At 29.7% G+C, this 24333-nt stretch overlaps 2 pseudogenes; both read right to left on the bottom strand.

Moving 5' to 3' along the window:
• Nucleotides 1-9235: 9235 nt before the first annotated feature.
• On the bottom strand, nt 9236-11883 carry LOC117904868 (annotated as a pseudogene).
• A 9430-nt stretch (nt 11884-21313) lies between these two features.
• LOC117905104 lies at nt 21314-23785 on the bottom strand (annotated as a pseudogene).
• Between the last annotated feature and the right edge of the window lie 548 nt (nt 23786-24333).

Here is a 24333-nt window from a genome sequence, read left to right as displayed (position 1 = left end):
AAAGACATAATAAATATAAGTAGTGAGTAATTGTGATTATCTTACAAAAATAAAATAAAAATTAGAAGAACTCCATTCACATTTTGTCCATGATCATTCAAACCAACTAAAATAGGAATTATTTTAGATATTGTTATAACAGAAAGTAATGAATGTCATCACATTATTAATTATAATAAATGTTAATTAAACATCATTTATGACTTCCATCAATATTTATTAATGGAAGTCATTTGGAAAGTCTATGAAAGGGCTTTCCATCCCCTCTAATATGTATCCCTCAGTAAGAAAGAAAATTTTTCATTCTCTCATTTTCTCAACTCTCTTCTCTAATTCTTTCCCCCCATTATATATATTGTTAGAGTAATATATAATTTATCTCTACTTTGAATTGTGTTGCATTTATCCTCGTTTTATAACATATATCAATTTATATTTATTTTTTAAATAGCATTATTTTGGTTAAAAACTTCAACTGCCAAGTAAGGGCCATTGGGTTCCTAAGCTACAAATTGAGACTAAAACATTCATAAAAACATATTTGACATGCCAAACATGCGTGGACAAATTTTCAACATGTGAATACATGTGGTAGAAAGGAGATTAGGAGAGTTTGTATCACTTTTAGAATGTGTTTGGTAGTGATTCGGAGAAGTATTTTTAGTTTTTCTAACACTTGAAAAAAATTATTTTTAAGTATAAAAAATGTTATAAATATTTTCAAAATCATTGCCAAATACACTCGTACTTAAAGGAAAATAGAAAAAAAAAAAAGAGAAAAAAAATAAGAAAAAGAAAAAACAATATTGAATGTAAAGAAAAAGTTACGAATAATCAACGAAAGTGGATATCTTGATAGTTTGTTTTCAAAATATTTATTAAAAATAATTAAAACTTTGTATATTTTAACATCAAATGTTTGCATTTGAACATCTCATATTCTATGAAAGTGTATGAAATTTTGATTATTTTTATAAAATTTTCATTTTTATGATTTTTATTTTAAATGTGCGTAAAGAAACACACTTTTCCGAGGTTAGGATGATTCATTCTAAGCCCCTTCTATCCTTCCTGGTTATAACGAACACAAATTATTTTTTTATCAATATTTTATTATAATTATTTATTTCATGTAGAAATATGTATGCTCAATATGACTTATAATTGGTAAATATATTTAAATATGTTTAAATTTGGTTAGATTTATCATTATTAAAATTAATTCATCTTAATTTAATCTTGGATCTATTGTTACTATGAATAATGATCATTAGTTTGGTATTAAACATAATATAATAAGTTAAAATAATATTTTTATCTTCATATTAGTATTTAATATTTATTTTCAAACTCATGTTTTGATAATTTCAATAATTTTATTGCACAAATATTTTATTTTCTTACTAGAAAACTAGTTTAATATGTTATTATTAATTATTTTATTGTTTTTTTAAAGTTTCATAAAAGGTTTCCATATTTTTAATCAAGTCGTGGGATTTTTTTTTTCAATTTTTATTGAAACTTTATGGAATAATGAATATTTTTGTAGATAATTCCTTAAAACTAACTTGTTTATATTTTCGCAAATATTGATATTTTCATTTGGCCAATTTTTTTATTCTTACATTTATTTTCTCACGAAATATTGAAACTAACAAATTACTGCATTATATACTTAGGATTTTAAAATTGCAGTATTGTTCCCAAAAAGCAAAACTTAAAAGGCAAACTATAAAATATGTCTTCATATACTAAGTTATATTAATGACAGAATTAATAAATGGGTTTCTATTTGAATTCTCGCTTGATAAATTAACCTTATTCATCATGACTTGTATTTTGTAATTGTGAATGAAAATCAAATTTATTGGATACTATAAATTAACTTATAAAATTATAAGATCACAAAATGATCGGTCTTTCAAATTTCATTTCCACTGATCTCCATCAGCATAATTCTCAATAAAATTTACATACATTTATATTAGTTTATATAAAAGTTTAGAAAAATATTAATTAATTAATTAATTAATTACTTTTACTAACATTTTTAACATATAAAAGGAATGATGGTTTGATCTAACCAAACTTTATAAATCTGAAAAAAAACCTATAAATATCAAAATGTTGTCAACAATTTCGAAAAATGCTTCTATACTAGGAGCCCAAATCTTGAGGAAATAAACACAACATTTCACAATTTTTTCATCCCTGCCTATGACCCACATTTTATTCTTTAATTTTCTCCAATATCTCAATTTAGTTTCATAATTTGCACACAATTTTTTTTTTTGGTTATTATAGTTGATCATAAAATGAAAAACACTAATATTAAAATATAAGTAATTGAATTCTCATACAAAAATGATGATTTTTAATAAAAATGTGTTGCATGTGAGACTTTTTATGATAAGAACAAATCTACATGATCATGCATGTTTTATTTGTGTAAAATCATTATCATAAATTTATACTGACTCAACAAAGTTATTTTGGTACCATGTTCAATTTTGAACATGATAGACAATACTTCTAATTAATTATAAAAGAGATTAATTTTCTTGTATTACCAATTTTTTTTTTCCTTCAACCTAATAATCATCTTTATTCTTTGGTACCATATTCAATTTTGAGTACTTGAATTGGAATCTCATTATATTGACTGTAGTTCTTATCAATAATAATTTGCATTTTAAAAAGTTTTCATGAAGATTATCTTTTTATCTGGCATGAGTTTTTCATGAAATTCCTATCAAATTCCTATTAAATTATAAAAGTACAAATTGCATGCACCCCACCTATCTCTATAAATAGCCATATTCAGAGTAAATTTTGACTGTTTGTTTGCCTTTTAGTTGACCTTTTTTTTTTTTTTTTTCCTTTTTTTACTTTTATATCTATTTTTTTAAAAATAAAAACTTATTTAATATAATTGGCTAGTAAATGAATAATTTATTAAAAAAATTTAAAATACCATGTTTCATTATTCCATCTACATGGTATTCTAAGTGAACTCAACCTGTATGACATGAAAACATGGAAGAAAAATATAGATTTGATTGGTATAAGTCCTTGGGAGAAAGTTGCTTTGGATTAATTGAATCTTTACACTTTTTTCATATTTAATGTATTTAATATCTTATTGATTAAATCTATGATTTTAAACCTACAAAAACTTTTAGAAATGATTTGAACATGAATCAAGTCCCCTTTGATTTTCTAATATTTTTATTGTCTAAAGATAATTTTTCAACCTTGTGGAGTTAAATGATAACCAAAAACTTGATTTTGAGAGGAATAAAATCGACATTTTTATGATAAAAATTGAACAAAGTATGGTCTTAATAATAACCAATAAACTTGAGTTTGATGTAAATAAATATAAATTACTTATTCCCTCTTTTAAGTAGCTTCATGCATCTATAACGTGTCATCAATTTTCATAATTTTATTTCAAAGTCCAAATGTTCCAAATATGATTTTGCACAAATACTAGAAAATTTACGATTTAAAAAGGATTTACTTGATTTCACTTAAAATCTACAAAAATCCACGAACTTTCACTATTATTATAAAAATATTACAATTCTAAAACCCTCAAATATCAAGCTGCATTTACATATAAAAAGGACCTCTCTCTATTACAAAATCTCTTTTTATACTTTTCAAATATCTCATATAAAACATTAATTGGATAAATATTTATAAAATATCTAATATTAGAAAATTTTCAAAAAGAATATTTAGAAATTCTTACAAAAGTATATCCAAATAAAAAAAATATGAAAGATTAATTATAAATTCACAAGAATATGAGACACAAAGTAGAGGGGAAATCCAAACTAAATAACTAAGAGTGTGTTTGATATTGATTTTAAGAAGTGTTTCTAAACTTTATAACAATTGAAAATTTTCATCATTCAAGTATTATAAAACCCAAAAACACTTTCTATAATAATTGTCAAATGCACTCTAAGTACGTCAAAACATTGAGAGTTAAACCTGGCTCCCAACAATGAGCACAATGATGTTTGCGAAGGATTAATAGTAAACTTAGTCTTCTGCAAGCCTTCAAGGATTATGGAGTTATACACTTTTGACAACACTCTTTAATGATCCATATCTAATCATGTAGATATTATTTGCTCAAAGGGATTCTCATGTCTTTAAAACGCTTCTACAAGTTAAAAGGAACCTATACATATATAGACTTGATAATTTTCTCCCTTATCTGATATAAAATATCACAAACACTCTCATACTGATTTAACATTTTTGTTATATTTCATGGGATTACGAGACCAAATAGACAAATACCCTTTGTGGGCCAAACAAACCCTTACATCAAGGTTGGAAATTGACATTTTAAAGTTGTGAGACCCTTTTAGATCCAAAATGGACAATATTTATATGATTGAAAGTTGGCCGTAACACTTTTTGTTGCCTTCTTTGCCTAGAAAAAGTAAGGGATAGAATTTCAATGAAGTGCGTAAAGAGAGCAAAAAAATGAAGACCAAAGTAGGGAAGACTGCTTTACTTCCAGCTCCCAGTTAGTTCTCAGGGTGATGGTGAGAAGAGAGAGCATTTAGACTATGAGTGCACATATGATAGCCCACCAGAGCCCCTATTAATTCGAAGCATTCTTAGCAGACCGGTTTCATGAAAAATCTGTTGCTTGACAAAAAGCATGAAGCTAGTTAAAAATGGAGATGAGTGGTGAACTTTTACCTTGTCTCCATTGTGGAAGACGAAAGCTAATAAAATAGCAGAAGGAATTCCCACAAGATAATACGATCCTAGATTGATAAAGGCACCGATGTTCTGCCAACCACGTCCTCTACCAGTGCCTAAATGTTAATGCATGATGAACAAATAAATTAGCTGCTGCGGACAACACTTATGATAGGGAAAAATATGATATGGGTTTCTTTTAATATCGAAGAAATTAATGCCAGGAGCAGTATGACGAGTACTGCTAAACATGCAGCTTGTAGATGCCCTGCCTCGAGTTCATTTGAAACATGAGTGCTATACAGAGAGAAAGAATCGGTTTAAAAGTACATATTCAATGTTGAAGGCTTGTTTTGAATTTACATTTGAACATCTAATCCACATGGGATGGAAGTCCTAGCTGTTAGAGATGAGCTTCCAATAATGTCAAATGTTCAGTTTAGAACGACTGAGTATCTCCTGGCTTCACCGAGTCCACAGGGGATCATCCAAACTGTTCCAGCTGTATCGAGGCTAGACAATGGATTTGTATTAGAGAAATTATTAAAACTCCATGGAAATCAAGAAAATCTTGGAAAGGAAGATGAATGACATACTGATTCAGAGCTCACGTGATTGAAAGCACTGCAGTCTCCAAATTTGGATTAGGAAGGAGACCAGATAGGAGGAGCATCATCTCTAATGACCACCACTCCATACTGTTCAACAATACACATTTCAATAGTAGGAAAAGAAACGATAAAATAAAAAGCAAATTCAGAATTTCTGACTTGTTAGGAATGTAAGGCAGTTGTAAAACTCTGGCATTCTTTTCACTTCCCTTTTGTTGTCTTCTTGACAACCAAATGAAGTACTAATAAATGGGGACTAAGACCACAACAGCCGAAGGAATTACAACTCTATTCCTTCACGGAATCACGTATTACCAAATGAAGTATTAAGAAGGAAAGAGAAAACCTCTAACCTGCAACCATCCAAGGTATCATGTATTACCAAGAGTAAACTGAGCTTCCCAATTATGAGCTTCTTATAATAAAAATATAAGATTTGCGGAGTGCTTGGCATTTTTTTTTTCTTGTTAATCCTTATCAGTTCATTAAAATTTGCGTATTAAAAATAACGTGAAAGATAGGGTTGCCATATGAAGAGATCATTTTGGGAGCTTACTCCAAACCTTCTCATCAAGGTTAAATGCTTAAATTGGATTAAAAACTATGAAGACATTTTCCGCACATTGAAATAAGGAATAAGAAGAGAGAATTCATAGAAATTCTCATTTATTATTGTGTTTGCATTACTTGAAGACAAGGGATGGGTCTTGTTTAATTAATTAAATAATTTATTTTTTTTAAACTCCTACTCGTTTAATTTTTTGTTTTTAAAAAATTTAATTATATTAAAAATTGTGACAAAGCAATATCCCAAGTGTCACAAACTTGCTTGCTTGCTTTTTTTTTTTTTTTTTTTTTAATTTAAAATTTAAATCGGTCTTAAACCATTTATTTTTATCTAAATCCTTCTCATCAGATAGAGTTGGATGCTTAAAAAGAAAAAAAAAAAAAAAATCCCTTTTCACCCCTAAAAATAAAATTAAAATAGAAATTAAAATTCATTTTAATAAAAATAAAAAACTATTTTGTTGGATTTTTATTGATCCTACGTTCTAATTTACTTCTATTGTCATTCTCATTCCTACATAAGAACTCTAAAACAAAAATAAAAATAATGGTTGGGTATGTGAAAATATGAAAAATAATTTTTTTAATTATTTATTTATTATTCTTACTCATACAATACACATTGATACTGGTCTCATTCTTACTCTTATATAGCAAACACAATCTCAAAAACAAAAATGAGAACAATATTTGAAATATGAAAAAAAAAAAACAAAATTTTAGGATCCAATCAAGATAGATATTTTTGCAATATTACATGGTAGATACTTTATGATAACATTTTCTTAATCCTCATACTATTTTCATTAATTAACTTGCCTTTTCCTTTTTATAGAGGGGAGATAATGAAAAAACTTTTACATCAAAGTAATAATAGCATAAAAGAAAAATGAGAATAATGTAATCATGCATCATTTAAAACAAAAAACTTAATTTTTTTTAGAACTTGACTTTTCATTTCAAAGAATATGTATTTTGGGAAAAATAATCCTTAATACTCTTAAACAATCAAATTAATCAACATTCTAAACTTACCCTCAAACTCCTCTTCTCTTACCTCCCACCAACTATCACTTTTTTTGTTTGTCATTTAAAAAAAGAAAATTATTTTGACAAGACAAATGATTATCATTACTATTATTATTTTTTAAAAACATAACTTGGACACATGACAATCACCATAAGGTATGCTTTTTTTTTTCTCCTCCTTCATAATATCTCTATCTTCTTTTGCTTTTGTTTTTTAAAATATGTTAGCTTGATGAATTCTTTTCAATTTCAATTTTTTTTTTATAATATTTCATCTTTTTATATTTATTAATTTTAATTATTTATGGACATTTTAAACATAAAATAATAATATATAATAAATAATTAATGATAATAAATTAATATACAAATAAATACATGATAAACAAATTTAAAGATTTAGAACATAAATTTTTCTAATGTTTAATATTTTTAATTAAATAATATGAAATTTGGTTGTGATTCTAACATTTGTTTTATTAATTTTTATTATATTTTCATAAAAAAATGTATTTAATTGGTTATATAATTTTCTTAATTTTATTAAAAATTAAATTTTTGTATAGTGATATTGCGCATTGATCAACATAACCATAAAAAAAGTATCATTCTTTTATGAAAATTATTCTCTTCTATGAAAAAAAAAACATCACTTTTTTAATTAAAATAAAAAATAACAGTAAAATATGTTACTTTTAACACACGGTACTTTTAATATATTGTAGAATTATTTTTTCTTTTATTATTAATTATAAAAGAGTGGTATTTTCTTTTTCGAAGTTATTTTATTAGTGCGCAACTTCATCATAATTTTTTTTAAATTTTAATAAATTTAAAGAAATTTAACATAAATGATTAAATATATTTTTGTGAAAAATATATTTTATTTTTATTTTATATAAATAAAAATTTTAGAATTTTAATAAAGCAAAATGTTTGAACCACAACCAAGCTTTTTATTTTTTCTTTTAAAATAAAAATATTAAACATTTTAACTACAAAAAAAAAGTTAAAACCACATTCAAGTAAGAATTGTAAGCAAAAAGTTAAAAAACATGATAATTGATTTTCAATTTCACATGAAAATTTAAAATTTTTTAAAAATAGAAACAATAAAATAATATGATAAAAGTATTTTTATTTAATCTATAATAAGATATATCAAATAAATTAATATTTTATTTAATATGATATATAAAATCTTATATTCTAAACCTCTTTGTACATTAATTTTTTCTCATTCGTTATTTATAATATACTATCATTGTTATTATTATTATGATTATGATTGTTATATATTTAAAGTGTCTCTAAATAATTAAAATCGATAACTATGGAAAGTTGCAAGAGTGAAAAAAACGAAAATTTAAAAAATATTAATTATTTTCTAGATAAAATGAAGAAAAAAGAAAAATAATGTGGCAAGTTGATTAGTTACATGTCAACCTTAAAAGTAATTGACATCTTTTAACTTGTTATTTCAAGGGGTTTTTTTTTTTATGAAGGATAAAGGAATAAAAGGAGTTACTATTTGTATACATGTTCATTGGATTACTTTTTAAAAGTTCTTAAATATTCTATATTTTATAAGTAATGAACCTTTACATAGTTTACCTAAAGAAAAATCCTTTTCAACAAGGGAGAGGAATGAAGAAACTTATACATCAAAGTAATAATAGCATAAAAGAACAAAGTTCAGATATGCATTACTATTTGATAATACTTGTAACCTACATTTTGTTGTTCAATTTCCTCCAATATTTCAATTTAGTCTTATACTATAGCTGACCATAAAATGAGAACTCTAATATTGCAATATAAGTAGTTGAATTGTGACATTAAAAGAGTGATTTTAATAAAAATGTTTTGCATGTGAGACCTTTTATGATAAGAAGGAATCTATATGATCACGCATGCATGTTTTATTGATGTAAAAAACTCACTTTTGTTGACTCTAACAAGTTTTTTTGGTACCATGTTCATTGAACACCACCAAAAATTAAAGATTTGATTAAAATGCATGATTAACAATACTTCTAATTAATTATAAAGCAATAAATTTTCATGTACTACTACATTTTTTTTCCTTCAATGTAATAATTATCTTGAATTTTTTGTACCATATTCAATTTTGAGTTCTTAAATTGGAATTTCATTATACTGACTTTACTTCTTATGGATAATAATTTGCATTTTGAAAGAGTTTTCATGGAGATTATATTTTATCTCACATGAATTTTCCATGAAATTCGTATCAAATTGATATGTAACATAAAATTACAAATTGCATGTACCCCACCTACAAATAGCCCTAAATTTAGACTCTGACTTTGAATTCATATTCTTATAAACAGAATTCATAGATTCTTAATATGCATAGAAAGAGAATTATTGAATTTAATGTATATTTCAGCTCAATGCACTGTCTCAACAGGGATTATAGCGTCATAGACTCTATCTGTAGCCTTCTTTGCCTATACAAAAAAGAGAGAAGACTTCAATTGGAGGAGAAAAAAAAAGGAGATTCAAGCACTGAAAATGAAAAGAAGGCAAGAATGCTTTACTTCATCCTCCCAGTTAGTGCGTAGGGTTATGATAAGAAGGGACAACACTTGAACTATGAGCGCACATATAATCCCCAACCAGAGGCCCTAATCCAAACATTTTAACAGACAAGATTACATGAAATCACTTGCTTCAAGTTAATTGGAGACGACAAAAAACGTATTCTAGTAAAAGGGAGAATGGTGAACTCTTACCCTTCCTTCAATGTGGAAGACAAAAGCTAATAAAATAGCACATGGAATTCCCACAAGATAATATGATCCTAGATTGACAAAGGCACCAATCTTCTGCCAACCGCATCCTCTAGCAGTGCCTAAATGTTCATGAACAATAAAATTAGCCGCTACAGTCTACATTCAAGTTCTGCAGAAGATCATCTTCAATATTCCATTCAGTTGATGGAGATTATATTCTAAGTGCAAAGTGATTGTGTTTTTTGTGACAACAAAAATGTGTTTTGTTTAGTGGTAAATGTTGACATTACTTCAAATATTGAGTAATGAGCACAAACATTATCAAATAAAAGGTGGTGGTTTGTCTGTTTTCTTGTGGTTTGTCTATTTTCTTATGGTCTGGAGCCTTAAAGAAATGGATGATAATTATATTAGTAGTAGATGAAAGTCAAGAAAACCTGAAAGAACACACTGCATTCCATCTAGGAAGTTGGATAATGCAAGAATTGGCATCATGGCTGCTACATATTTGACCACTTCTATTTCATTGCTGTAGGCATAGCCCCAGATGTTCCTTATCAATATCAGAAGTAGTCCAATGAGAGTGCCTTCAGCTATGGCCATGACTAAGACGACAAATACTGCTAAACGTGCAGCTTGTGGATGCCCTGCCCCAAGTTCATTTGAGACCCTTGTGCTGTACAGAGAAATGAAGAATACATGCATCAAATCAAAGTTGTGGGAGGCATGGTTTTGAGTTTCCATTAAAAATCAAGTTCACTTGTGGTTGAAATCAGAACTGATATCCTACAATTAATTAGTTGACTTTCTTGTAAACCCAAGTATGGGAATTTTGGCTCTGAATCAAGTCCTAGCCGTTAATGATAAAAAGTTCAATGTTGAATACATGTTCAATTTAGACCGACTTACCTCACAGCTCCACTGAGTCCAAAGGGGATCATCCAAACTGTTGCAGCAGTATAAGGCTGGAAACAAATGTGTTCACTAAGATCAGACTATAATGTGGGGTTGTACATAAGAAATCAATAAAACTCAATGGAAATCAAGAAAATCCTAAGAAATGAAGACAGATAATGTTGGGATTGAACACTCACAGATCGAAAGCACTGAAGTGTAACTTTGGATTAGGAAGGAGACAGATAGAAGAACCATCAGCTCAAATGACCACATCTCCAAGCTGTTCAATTTTATGGAAATAAACTGCATTAAAATCTTTAGACACATTGAATACAAATCACGATAATGAGACTGTTTCATAGTAGAGGAAGATAAAATGAATTTTCCAGATGTTTTTGTTATCCTCTTGAAAGCATAAGAAATGGAAATTTACCAGACCATAACAGCAGAAGGAATAGCAAGTCTAAGAAAACTAGGGATATTATGCAGGGCTCCTTTGAAAATCCCGTTCCAGTTTCGAGCAAGAAGAAGAGAATTTAACATATAGTGCCAGCAATAAAACATTATCCAACAGGAGATGCTATTTGCCAAAGCAGCCCCTTTACTTCCGAGGCCAGATTTGAAAACCAGAAACCAGCACACCAAGAACATGCAGTAAGGTTGTGATTCCAGAGCTCAGCATCATTGGGAAGACTATGTTTTGGGTTTGCAAGAATCTGACAAGGCACTGAAGGAGGCCATAGGCAAAGAGGCTCGGGATCATGAAACGGGCATAAAGTTCGGCTTCTTGTGATATCTCAGGATCTTGGCCCACGGCCATTAGAATGGTTCCTGTATATGCCCAAATGGTAGCAAGAGGTATGCTAACAATTAGAAGATAAGCATGGCCTCTGCATGTGTATACTGAGCATATGAATTGCTTTGCTCCATAGGACTGCCCACATAAGGTATCCAATGCACTTGCCATCCCCATCTATACATGCAAGCAAAACCAAAGACGAAAAACAATTTTTTGACAATTAACCATCCCCAGAACTAAAACAAGAAGGAAGGAGAAATGAAAGGCAACTGACCAACAAGCTGAACCCAGTGACAGATGCAAAGGAGTAGCCATGGAAGCAGCCGAGAGAGACAACTCATCCAGATGACCACAAACATCAGTGATTCACCTCCAAACACTGCTGCAATAGGCTGACGGATATCAAAGGTCCTGCCAACCACAACTGCTTCTTCACTTCTACTACTACCTTCTCCCTCTGAAGAACCTTCTCCATGCTTATTCCTCCGCCATCTTGTCCACATAATTGGATCAGTGGAGTCCTCAGAGTTGGCTTCTCATCCTCTCTATCCATCTTCGCCTTCACACAGAGATCATGCATGCTCAGGTAATGCTTCTTCATATATAACCAGTTATCTTTTCTTACTGACTAAAATACCCATCAATTAAAAAGGAAATATTTTGGTAATTAGTGTAGAAATTAATATAAATGAACCTATATAGATATCAAAAGTGAACCTAACTTATTGGTGGGACTTTTGACAAGAGTACGGTAAATTAAAAATAATTCTTAAATACAGTAGTAGGAAAAATAATTCCAACTCGGATTGATATGAGGGACCATCGAATGTTGTTGCTCCATTTCCTCGGCCTTAACCTCTTCCTCGTCCAATCCTTGATCTTGAACCTGAGCCTCTCCCTATTGTTCAACAAGTGGTGTGGGAGAGTATTGCATCTGTGTCGCCACATCATCTCTAAATGGATGTCCTAATGATTGTAGTGACAAAGTAATGAGTGGTGCTGTAGGTGGAGTAAATGACACATCGATACTAGACGACATAGGTATATGAAAAGAAGACCCAAAAGTAGAAGAATGCAATAGCTCTTGCATGAATGATGTCCCAACATCTTCCTGTATCACCCCCTTAGCAATGGATGAAACTGATGAATAAGGCAGTGATTGGTCAAGTGGTGTAGAAAAATTGAAGGAAGAATGTTGTAGAGCTGATGATGGAAAATATATAGATGCATCATTGATAGGGAAGTGTGGATCATCATAAATATGGCCTCACGTGTTCGTACACCTCCACCTCTAGTCCGTACCCCACCATCTCTCATCCCTACCTCCTCATCCGATGATTGTCTCTCTGTATCAACAACATTAGGGGGAATAAGCAACCTATCGACCTCGATGTATATCTGAATGTCTAGTCCGTAGCCCACCACCTCTAGTCTGGACCCCACTACCTGTGGTCCGCACCCTACCACCTCTAGTCCGCACTCCACCACCTCTAGTTCGTATCCCACCACCTCTAGTTCGTACCCCACCATCTCTTATCACTATCTCCCCATCCAATGATTGTCTCTCTGTATCAACGACATTAGGGGGAATAAGCAACCAACCAATCTCGTGTATAGCCTCTAAAGTGGTTGCACATAATTGATGAATTTCATCATGATGACCTATATTCGGTGTATCTGGAGCAGTCCATAGATGTATCTGTTGCAAACTGCGATTCTGTGAGAATTAAGAATGAAAAGTTAGATGTTTTTCTAATTAGAAGAAAAATATAATAATAAATTAAAAAGACATTGTAATTACCACTATCTCCCATGAAGATCCATGTGGAGTCAGGAAAAGGCGAGTGATAGAACGATACCCACACCATATATGGGTGGTTGTACCCGTAAGAAGTATTATGCTGCCTCAGCTCTAGCAAGATGATCGTACCTAGCCTCCCACCTTTGAATATAGTGGTGATGAATACTCATCCAATCCAAATCATGTCAACCCCTCAAATCATATCTATGTAATCCCAATTCTGTATCGCATTGCTCAGGAATATGCTATAGTAACCCAAACTGCTCAAAACACGATCAGGTCTATGCCACTCCACTATGGGGAAACAGATAAGTGGTGAAAATGTCAACCACAAGTCAGAGACAATAGTACAATAATCTGGGAGTCTAGAGATGACATTATCAGTATATGGCTCCCATATAATCTGCAATTAAATTTGAAATATGACTTACATTATTTAATAATTATTGATTAATAAATCGTATAAAAAAATTATTCAAAATAATGAATTTCTCACCTACTCTGGCATAAGTTGTTCAAGTAGATATCTATACTGAGGTAAACATGCATAGACATCGAAGTAGTACCAAAATTTATCTCTCCAACTACAAAAAGAATATATATAAAAGTTTTAGTAATTGTTTATTTATGCATATATGTGTTTACATATGCTATAGCTAAGGTTGAATACATACGCATGCCTAAAGGTGCGTTGTGGCAGTACTCCATCATGTGGGGCCGAATGTAAGCGCATAGGTGCTATGAAGGGAAAATCTATCCCTTATCCATAACTGTAACAAAAAGAGAGGACCCGATACATCATGTGCATCAATATGGGATGCTCAACACATCTCTCGATATAGCCAACTAGGCAAGCACTACCCCAACTATAAGTACCAGTAACTTTAAGATCCTCAAGTAGTGGTAAAACATTAAGTGTACCATATTGTTCGATTTATCTGCAAAAAGAAACCTCCAATCAACTGTAAGATGAATGCCTCTGACATAGCATCTCACGGACTCCACATCAACGTCAAGGTGGCAATGAAGGAAAATGTTCTGTCAACCAAGTCAAACGAAGTCTTTGTCCAGATATATCTTTTATCTCCAGACACTACTACTAACAATGTATCACACACCTCTCTCCAATCCAACCACGTACTACCGCTAACTGCAACACCATCAATCGATAAACCTAAAATAATGCTAACATCATCTTGAAGTGTGATGGTACACTCTCCTTGAGGTACATGGAAAGTGTAGGTCTCAAGGCGCCATCTCTATATGAATGTTGTAATGAGGTGACAATCCAATGGAAATGATACCTAATCGGGCAACACCACAGAATCCAGATTGTTGCAAATATGGAATGATATGTGCATCCAAAACACTATTACGATAAAAACTAGTTTCACGACGTCGACAATGGAGCTCACTGGGATCATTTCCTTCCTATATAAGCGAAGATCGATGTACTTCTTGGTTATACAAAATAGAACGATCTACAAGTCCAAGATCTATGAGAATGTATTTCCTGCATCATTTAAATTTTTTTAATATTTTAATATTCTAACATTTTACAATTATATATTTCTTGCTTTTTTAAAATGGATATTTAAATGTATATAATATTTTAATATTTAAATATAATATTATATACACCTTACTATTTTATATTATACACAATTACTTTTATATATATTATATACATTAAAATATCCATTTAAATAAATCAAATAATATTTTAGTTTATTTATACTTTTATTTATTTTTTATTTTTAGCTCTCAATATTTTACAAGATTTTTTTGCAATAATTTAAGACTAATATTAATTTTTATAAAATATAGAAGATAAATTCATAATTTCAGATAATTTTCTACTTATATTTCTTATATTTTAATATTTTTTAAATAATATTATATGTAAAAAAATAATAATTTAACACTAACAACCATTACTAAATTATTTATTTATTATATATTCTAACATTTTACAATTATATATTTCTTTTCATTTATCCATTTAAATTTATATAATATTTAATATTTAAAATATATTATATATGAATTTAATATTTAAATATATATTATATACCTTTAATACCCACGATTACTATTTTATATTATACACAATTACTTTAAATAAATCAAATAACATTTTAGTTTTATTTATATTTTATTTTTACATCTCATTGTTTTACAACAATTTTTTCAATTATTTAACACTAATATTAATTTTAAAAAATATATAGGATAAATTCATAATTTTGGATAATGTTGTATTTCTATTTTTAAATTTTAATATTTTTTTCAATCATATATTATGCAAAATATATAGAAATATAATTATTCTATTATTATTATTTTTCATTCTCATTTTACTAATATTTTATTTTATTTTTAAATTTAAAATTTAATATTTTATAAAACGTATTATTTGATTGATAACATAACAATAATCCTATTATTTTATATTAATTAAATAAAGTAATATCATTTTTATTTTTTGAATGATTTAATTCATTTATCTTTATATAATAATAATTTACAACAAATAGTATTCTAACAAAATTACCATAAATCAAATAAATTTTAAAAAATACATGTAACAATAAATATCTATCATGCATTATACAATAAATATAAAATAAAGGCAAAAATATTACCTACGAATAAAATAATATATCTTTTATTTTTTTTGAATGATTTAATTTATTTAAATAATAATTTCCAATAAATATTATTCAAACAAATATTATATAATCCAAATAAATTTAAAAACTTATATAATAATAAAAACTATATATTATAAAATAACTTGAAATAAAAATAAAGCAAAAATATTAGTAGTGAGTGTCGAAGAAAAGAGATGAGATATGCTCAAAGTCTACCAAAGATGGAATGTGAAAAACTGATAAGTGAAAAATTGACTTTCAGGTGGGGAAGATAGGAAAATGAGAGTGAAGAAGTTTGAAGATAAAAATTAGAAAGAAGAAGTTTGAAGGTGAAAATTTATAGGGTATGAGAAGTTGGAAAAGGTAAGATGAGTGTAGTGTGTAGGATAAATGGTTAAAATTTGAGTTTCAAATGGAATTGGTGGAGTATAACGGTAAAATTGGTGGAGTAAATTGGAGTATTAAATGGGTGAAAATGACAACACATGCAATAGGTAAGATTCTCTTATACTTATACCTATGGGCTAGCTATGAGAGGATAACAAACTTTCTTCTTCAAATTTGTATTAGGTATGAGAGGGTAGCAAACGGTCTTCTTCAAATTGGTGTGAGGGTAGCAAATGGTCTTCTTCAAATTGGTCTTAGGTATAAAAGGGTAGCAAACGGTCCTTCTTCAAATTAGTGTGAGGATAGCAAACGGTCTTTTTCAAATTGGTGTTAGGTATGAGAGGGTCGCAAACGGTCTTCTTCAAATTGGTGTGAGGGTAGCAAACGGTCTTCTTCAAATTGGTGTGATGAAGTATAATAGGTTATAATAGATATGGAAACACATGACATTTTAACTTAAAAGATTAATATTTTTAATCTTAAAATTATATAATATAATTAATTTAAAAATTAAAACAAAACAAAATTATTTATTTTGTAAATATTATTTAATAAATTAATAATTTTTTTAAACTCATTTTTCATATAAATTGATAATAGTTTTTTTTTAATTGCAAGTGAAAGAAAAAAACAATAAATAAATATTATTTATATTATATTAAAATTAGTAAATTAAATTAATTAATTTTAGTAAATTAAATTAATTAATTTTTAATATATATTTATAATAATTGTATGAGTATAATTAATTTTTTAATTTTGAAATAGATTCAAATATATTTTTATATTAAATTATATTATTTATTTATTTTATAAAACAGATATAATTAAAGATATTAAATTGAAATTTGGATGTAAATCGTCTCTTGAAAAGACGATTTTTACTTAAATAATTTTTTTTTTTTTTTTAAGAGACGATTTCCATTTGGGATTTTTTTTTTAAGGGATTTTTTTTTTTTTTTGGGAACGATTTTTGAGGTTTTTATTTATTTATTTGTTTTGGATGAAAATCGTCTTTTGAAAGAAGATTTCTAATACCTACATAATCCGCTCTCTTTAATTTACCGTACTCTTGTCAATGTCAAAAGTCCCTTATAGGTGAGGGATGGAGTTTTTGTCTACTACCAAAGAAGAAAGAAGATAAGCCTTTTGGGATCGAATGATTTATTTTGTGTATCACATCGTGGCCACCTTTTTCTGAATCTGTGAAAGGCCAGAGGAAATTCAACTTAAGATGATAGGTTTGAAAATGTAAGCTCACATCAAATCACAAAAGTCATTAAAGCTATTATTATTTGGGAAGATTACGACGTAGGAAAGGTTGGAAACTTGGAATTGATAAGGTTCACTAAGTTATAATTCCTACCCTCTTTGAGTAATGATTTGAAAGGTTGAACATTTAGAATTTCAATTATATAATATAAGGTTGGAAACTTGGAATTGATAAGGTATATTCCTACCCTCTTGAGTAATGATTTGAAAGGTTGAACATTTTAGAATTTCAATTATATATAAGGTTGGAAACTTGGAATTGATAAGGTATATTCCTACCTCTTTGAGTAATGATTTGAAGGTTGAACATTTAGATTTCAATTATATATATGTATATTTTGTATTTTCCTCTTATTCCCCGTTTTTCTTTTATACTTTTTTACACATTACTATTATTAATTATTAATATTATTTTTTATGATATTAATATTTTGAATTATTCATGTTATTGTCAATATCATTCTATTAATATTATCTATTATTTTTATGATTATTATTGACCTTATTATTTATATTTTTAATATTATATAAAAATATTTATATGTATTAGTATTAATATAATTCTTATAGGTTATAATAATAATAACAACAAAAATTAAAAATGAAAAAGATCAATTAGAAAAGAAAAGATGTTAAAACTTTAAGAGCCATGAATGAAATTAATGATCAAAAATGAATATTTAGAATCCTTACAAAAGTAGAGCTTAATAAAAAATAACAAAGATTAATTATAAATTCACGAGAATCCGAGACTTCCCTGTATACAAAGTAAGGGGGAAATTCAAACTAAATAACTAAGTCCGTCAAAACATTGGGAGTTAACCCAGCTCCCAACAAGAAGCACAATGATGTTTGCATTAGCAGTACGCCTAGTCTTTTGCAAGCCTCCAAATTAATGGGAAAGTTACTTTCCTGTAATCTATATTTCAGCTTAATGACTTCTCCACTGGATTATAGGGTCATACACTCTTTCTGTTGCCTTCTTTGCCTAGAAAAGATGAGAGAAAATTTCAATGAAGTGCAGAAAGAGAAAAAAAAAAAAGAACAAAGCGAAAGTAGGGAAAGACTGGTTTATCTCCTGCTCCCACTTAGTGCTTAGGGTGATGGTGAGAAAAGAGAACATTTGGACTATGAGTATATGATACCCGACCAGAGCCCCTACTAATTTGCAGCATTTTAAAACAGACCAGTTTCAAGAAAAAAATAATAATAATTAAATAATTTAATAAAATGAAAGAGGGGTAAAAATATAAATTTTCGAATAAATACCCTAGGTATAAATTAAAAATTATTATTCTTCTTGTTTTTTTCTAAATAGCGTTCTTGTTCACAGAATTCTAGAGAACATAAGGTTGAAGTCGGAATTCAGGGTTTGAAGAGCAAATTTCTATAGGTAAGATTTTTTTTTCTTCTAATTCTTCAATTTTATTTTATTAGATCCGTCACTTTTTGTGAAAACTTTAGGTAATTTTTGAAGAAACCCCAATCTAGATTAGGGTTTGTTTTTTTTTTTTTAAAAAAAAAAAAAAAACGTGGAAGAAGCCTTTAAGGGAGGACTTGAGAGACGTGATTGGGTATATAAAAAAACGAAGAAATTCTAAAGATGGTGTCGTTTAGTGTGTGTGATTTGGAAAGTCAAATAACAAAATTGGTGTGTGTACTTTGAAAAGTTAAATTACATGTAGAATATGGGATGGGTCTAGGAAACCTATGTAATGATGAGTTGGATTAATAAATAAATTCTTGTATAAAGTGATGAGATAAATTATTTCAAATAAATATTTCTAAGAAATTCAATTTAGTTAAGAATTAGAAACAAATTATTGAGGATAAATTTTTGAAAAAAAAAATAATTAATAAATAATAAAATATAGTGCTTTTAAGGTAAAGGAAATTAATGTAGTTATTTTAATTTTATTTTTTTGAAACAAATTTTTATATACATCATTTGGAAACGTTTTGAGTTATTATTCATTTTATGCATCAATCAAATATGTTTTGTATGAAAAGTATGTTAGAACTTTACATTTTGTTTACAACAGAGAAATGTGAAGATATTATGTTTTGCAAATTGGAATAATTGAAATAAATGTCTGACTCTAATTTGTTTGACCTTTGTCAACTGGATATAATAGTTGACATTTACATTTTTTGGTAGAAAATGTAATTGATTTGGGCCTTAGTCTCTAAGGGTTTGGTTAAAGGTTACTAGTACTAATAGTGTTTGATTCTGTTCACTTTAAAGGAACAATTTGAGGCTAGTCACCTATTTGAAAAGTCTCACATAACTGGACACCATTTGATGTTTGATGATCAAAGTAAATAAATGATTTGAATGTTTTGACTGAATTTGATATGAAAATGTTTAAATCAGAATTGAAAGTGTACAGTTAAAAGTTTTGAATGTATTGACAAAACTAATTTAAAGGTTTATGAAAATAATTAGTTATAATATCTCATATTTTGCAAGTGAACTTGAAATATTTGATCCATGAACTGTATTAATGTTCCTTATTGGGCTTTGAGTTCATTCCTCTTTGTTGATTACTTTTCAGGTACCCTTAGTTTGGGTAAGGAGTGATGGCTAGGTCGAGGAATGGTCATCATTAGGATTTTGCTTAGGATGCTATTTTGGACATTGTTAACTTATAAGTTTACGTTCATTTGGATTATTTGGTTTTTGAAAGCTATTTAGATTTGAACTTTAAATTTTTATTTTTTTTATGATAGTTTGAAGTTGAGATTTGGAGATTATGAAAATTTTGTTAGCACTTGAATTGTTTGAGTTTGTAATCTATTTGGATAATGGATTTTGGTTGATGAATGCTTAGTTTTAAAGTTAAGTTTTGAAAATTTTAGAATTTTATTCCGCTACTCTGAACAGATATTTGGTAATTGGTAATTTCCAGTTACAAGATAATTGTTTGGGTCAGGTTACACTTTAAGCCTTCGAGTTTGAGGTGTGAAATGACCGTCACACTCTTGGAGTGGGTCTTGGGGCGTGACAAGTCTCCTCTCACACCCTCAACCCACATCATCTCTAGTGCCATCCAAAACTGCATGCCATGTCCGCGCGTGGAGAGACAATTGAGAACTCCCGTTAAATCAACTTTTGATACTACATTAAATTACTAATTTTCTAATTAGAAGTTTAAATCCATAGAATTTTGATTCAATATACATATTATATCATTAAAAAAGACTATTTGAACACTAGGAAGAGACTTATGTCAATCCCTAATTCTTCGCTTTGCATCAAATTAAATCACATCCTCCATCGCTTGTGCAGACTCCTGTTAATTCCTTTGAGTTTCATTCTTGCAAATGTACTTCTCAAGCGAAATACTTAACACATTAGTTACAATATTGTTAGGTCGATATCTATGGCGCCTAGTATGCATCGTTTACGGATAGGACTATTAGGGTATCTAATCCCATTCGCTCTCCTAGCTTTCGTCTCTTAGTGTCAGTGTTGGCCTAAGAGAGTGTTTTCACCATATAATGGAGAAGTCATCATATGAGAGAGGGAAGGGAAGGACAATTATGCAGAAAGAACAACCATTTTGAGGATGCAGCATTGAAGTTTCCTCATTATACCCACTAGTCATGATGGTTATTAAGGCACTTAATTAGGGTTAGGGTGGTCGTAAATGTTGAAATATGTGTTAAAAGAGTGGGATGTTTTCTTGACATAAAATCACAAACATGTCTGATGTACAAGGATGATGTCCAGAGATTGAAATCCTGTGACTGATTTCCTAACTGCATAAGAATGAATATTATTATAGGATATACTTCAGGAAACATTAGGTATGAGTAAAACATAAATCATTTTCCACCCTTACAACTACATATTGTCTCAGTCTTCTACAAATTAAATCATTTGTAAGCACTGTTACATGGAAGAAGTAGCTCTAATCAGGCCTATCTTAGAACATAATCCATATACCTTGACCTGCAGACCTCAGCTTCAGCCTTCTTTGCCTAACAAGAAGTTTAAAATAATGGAAAACTTCAATTAATATGACCAACAACACAAGAAGAAGAAGAAGAAGAAGAAGAAATGTGGTCTTAACCAAAATGAAAAATCAATTCAATTACCTGTTGCTCCCAATTAGTTTGTAAAGTCACAACAAGAAGACACAACATTTGCAGAAAGAGCGCGCATAGAATCCCCATCCAAAGCCCCTGCTTGCGGGAATTGAAAATGAGGAAGAAATTGTAGCTAGAACAGAAGATACAAGCACATAGATGACAGTTTAAAACAAAAGAAAAAGGAGCAAAGAACTAAGTGTATATATAGTACGTACCTTCCCTCCAAGGCCAAAGTCAAATGTAAAAAGAAGAGCACAAGGGATACCAACAAGGTAATAAGCTCCCAGATTGACAATGGCTCCAATCTTCTGCCACCCACATCCTCTAACAATACCTGAATTTTGAGATCGATTTGTTGCATTCACTATCAACTCGACTCAATAGCACAAATGGTTAGATTGGTAAGGACTAGAACCTGAAAGTGCACACTGGATTGCATCCAATAAGGCTGAAGTAGCTAGCAAAGGCATCATGGAGGCAAATATTTCACTACTTCCTCTTTATTGCTAAACAAGTAGCCCCAAGTACGACGCAACAAAAACATGATCGACCCAAGCAGCATTCCGAACACATTGGCCAGGATTAGCACAGCATGTACTGCCAAGTATGCTTTTTGTGGTCGCCCAGCGCCCAATTCATTTGAAATCCTTATACTGTTATTTACAATACTTGAGATTGTGTACTATGTAAAAAATGAAAGATCAAACCATGATAAATTCCAATTTGACTGACCTCCCAGCGCTGCCTATTCCCAAGTATATATTGAACAACATTGCACATGTAGTGAGGCTGAAGACATGAACAAAAATTACTCAAAGTGAAGTGTAAGTATGGAATTGTATGTATAAAAATTTAGTTGAGCTAGGGACTGGATTTTGAAGTTATTAATCTTATAATATTGAGTTTTGGGGAAACATATTGTAAGGTCTAAAACCATTAAAGACGAGAACGACACTAACATGATTGACAATACTGATGTTTCCAGCTGAGGATTAGGAAGAATACCAGCAATGAGAATCAACACTTGAAATGACCAGAACTCTAAACTGTTTCAAGGCAAATTAGAGAGAACAATCATCTTGCCAAATAGACAAAAGGAGCTAGATATGTCTCAGTATATGGGAAATACAGACTAGCTAGAAACCTGCAACATACCAGACCATAGATGCTGAAGGAACGGCTAATCTTAGAAAGCTAAGGACATCTTGAATATTCATTTCAGAAACGCCAGTCCAAGTTTGCTTGCAGGCAGGTGAGAACTTGACATAAAGTACTAACAGGAACACGTTGATCCAAGAAGAGATTGAACAGGCCAAGGCAGCACCTGCACTGCCGAAGCTAGTCTTGAAAACCAGGATCCAGCAAGTGGGGAAGTGAAATAAAGTAGTAATTGCTGAGATTAGCATCACTGGAAATACAATCTTCTGAGTTTGCAAAAATCTAACAAGGCATTGTAGAATTCCACAGGAAAATAGTGTAGGCATCATGAACCAAACATACCGCCCAGCTCCCCTTGAAATATATGGATCTTGGCCAAGGTTCATAAGAATGTGCTCAGTTTTGGCCCAGATGAAAGCCAGAGGAACACTTACAAGTAAAAGAACAGACATGGCTCTCTGCATATGAATGCCAAGCATGTGATAATGTTTTGCTCCATAGGCCTGACCACACAAGGTGTCCAATGCGCTTCCCATTCCAATCTAGCCAACATAATCAAAACTTACGAGAAATGAACAAGTCTTGTAATAAATTATATTGAGATAAAAGCCTCAAAAGAAAAAAAAAAACAGAATACCAAAAGGCTGAAACCAGTGACGGAAGCAAAGGAAGCAGCCATGGAAGCACTTGCGAGAGGTAATTCTCCAAGATGACCCACAAACATCAAAGACACAGCCTGTGTAAAGTATCGCAAAACACCAACAATTGTTAGAGGTCCAGCTAACGCCAGTTGCTTCTTCACCTCTTCACCAATCTCTACCCTCCACAAATCCTTATAATCAACATCAGAATCCGAAACACATAGACTCAGTATTTCTTCTTCTGAATCCATATATTCTGATCACTAGTCAAATAAACCTTTTCCTCTTCCTTCTTCTTCTTCTTCTGGGTCAGTACATATCTACAATGAGACTTGAAGTTCTCTCTGATTCAGACAAAACAGCATTTTAGGGTTTGAAAATGGTTGTCATCTGATGAGATTAATATGCCTGTTTGTTCTTGGAAGAATGGGTCCAACCTGATCATCTGATTTGAAGTTCAGTTAGATTCTGCGATCATGAAGTAATTGAATGGGGTGATTGTGACAAGTGTAAGCTTATAGACGTGAGCTAAAATTCTGTTGCAAGCGGTTTTAGATGTTGAAAGTAATATTTGAGAGTTAAAAAACAATTTTTTTCCTTCTGGTTTCTCCATGTTTTAAGAATTCTTATTTTTCTTAGAAAAGTTTTCAAATATTAAATTTATTAATTTTCTCCTCTTAATTAATTATGCGTAAAAAAGTTGATAGAAGGAAATTAAACTATTAGGGAAGTTTCTTTATCTATTTTTTTGAATGTTTTTTCTCTCTTCTTTAGCATTTTTTTTATAATTTTTTATTATTCAAATAAGTAAATCATTTGCATTAATTTTGTCAGTATTTTTTTTTAGAATCAACATAGCAAAATAATATTAAATACATTTTTAATAACTCTAATAATAATAATAATAATAAGTGTGGATTAGAGACACCCAT

This window comes from Vitis riparia, chromosome 17, assembly GCF_004353265.1.
Source record: "Vitis riparia cultivar Riparia Gloire de Montpellier isolate 1030 chromosome 17, EGFV_Vit.rip_1.0, whole genome shotgun sequence".
Classification (NCBI taxonomy): Eukaryota; Viridiplantae; Streptophyta; class Magnoliopsida; order Vitales; family Vitaceae; genus Vitis; species Vitis riparia.
The sequence above is the reverse complement of the archived record's forward strand: the minus strand, read 5'-3'. Positions and strand labels throughout refer to the sequence as shown.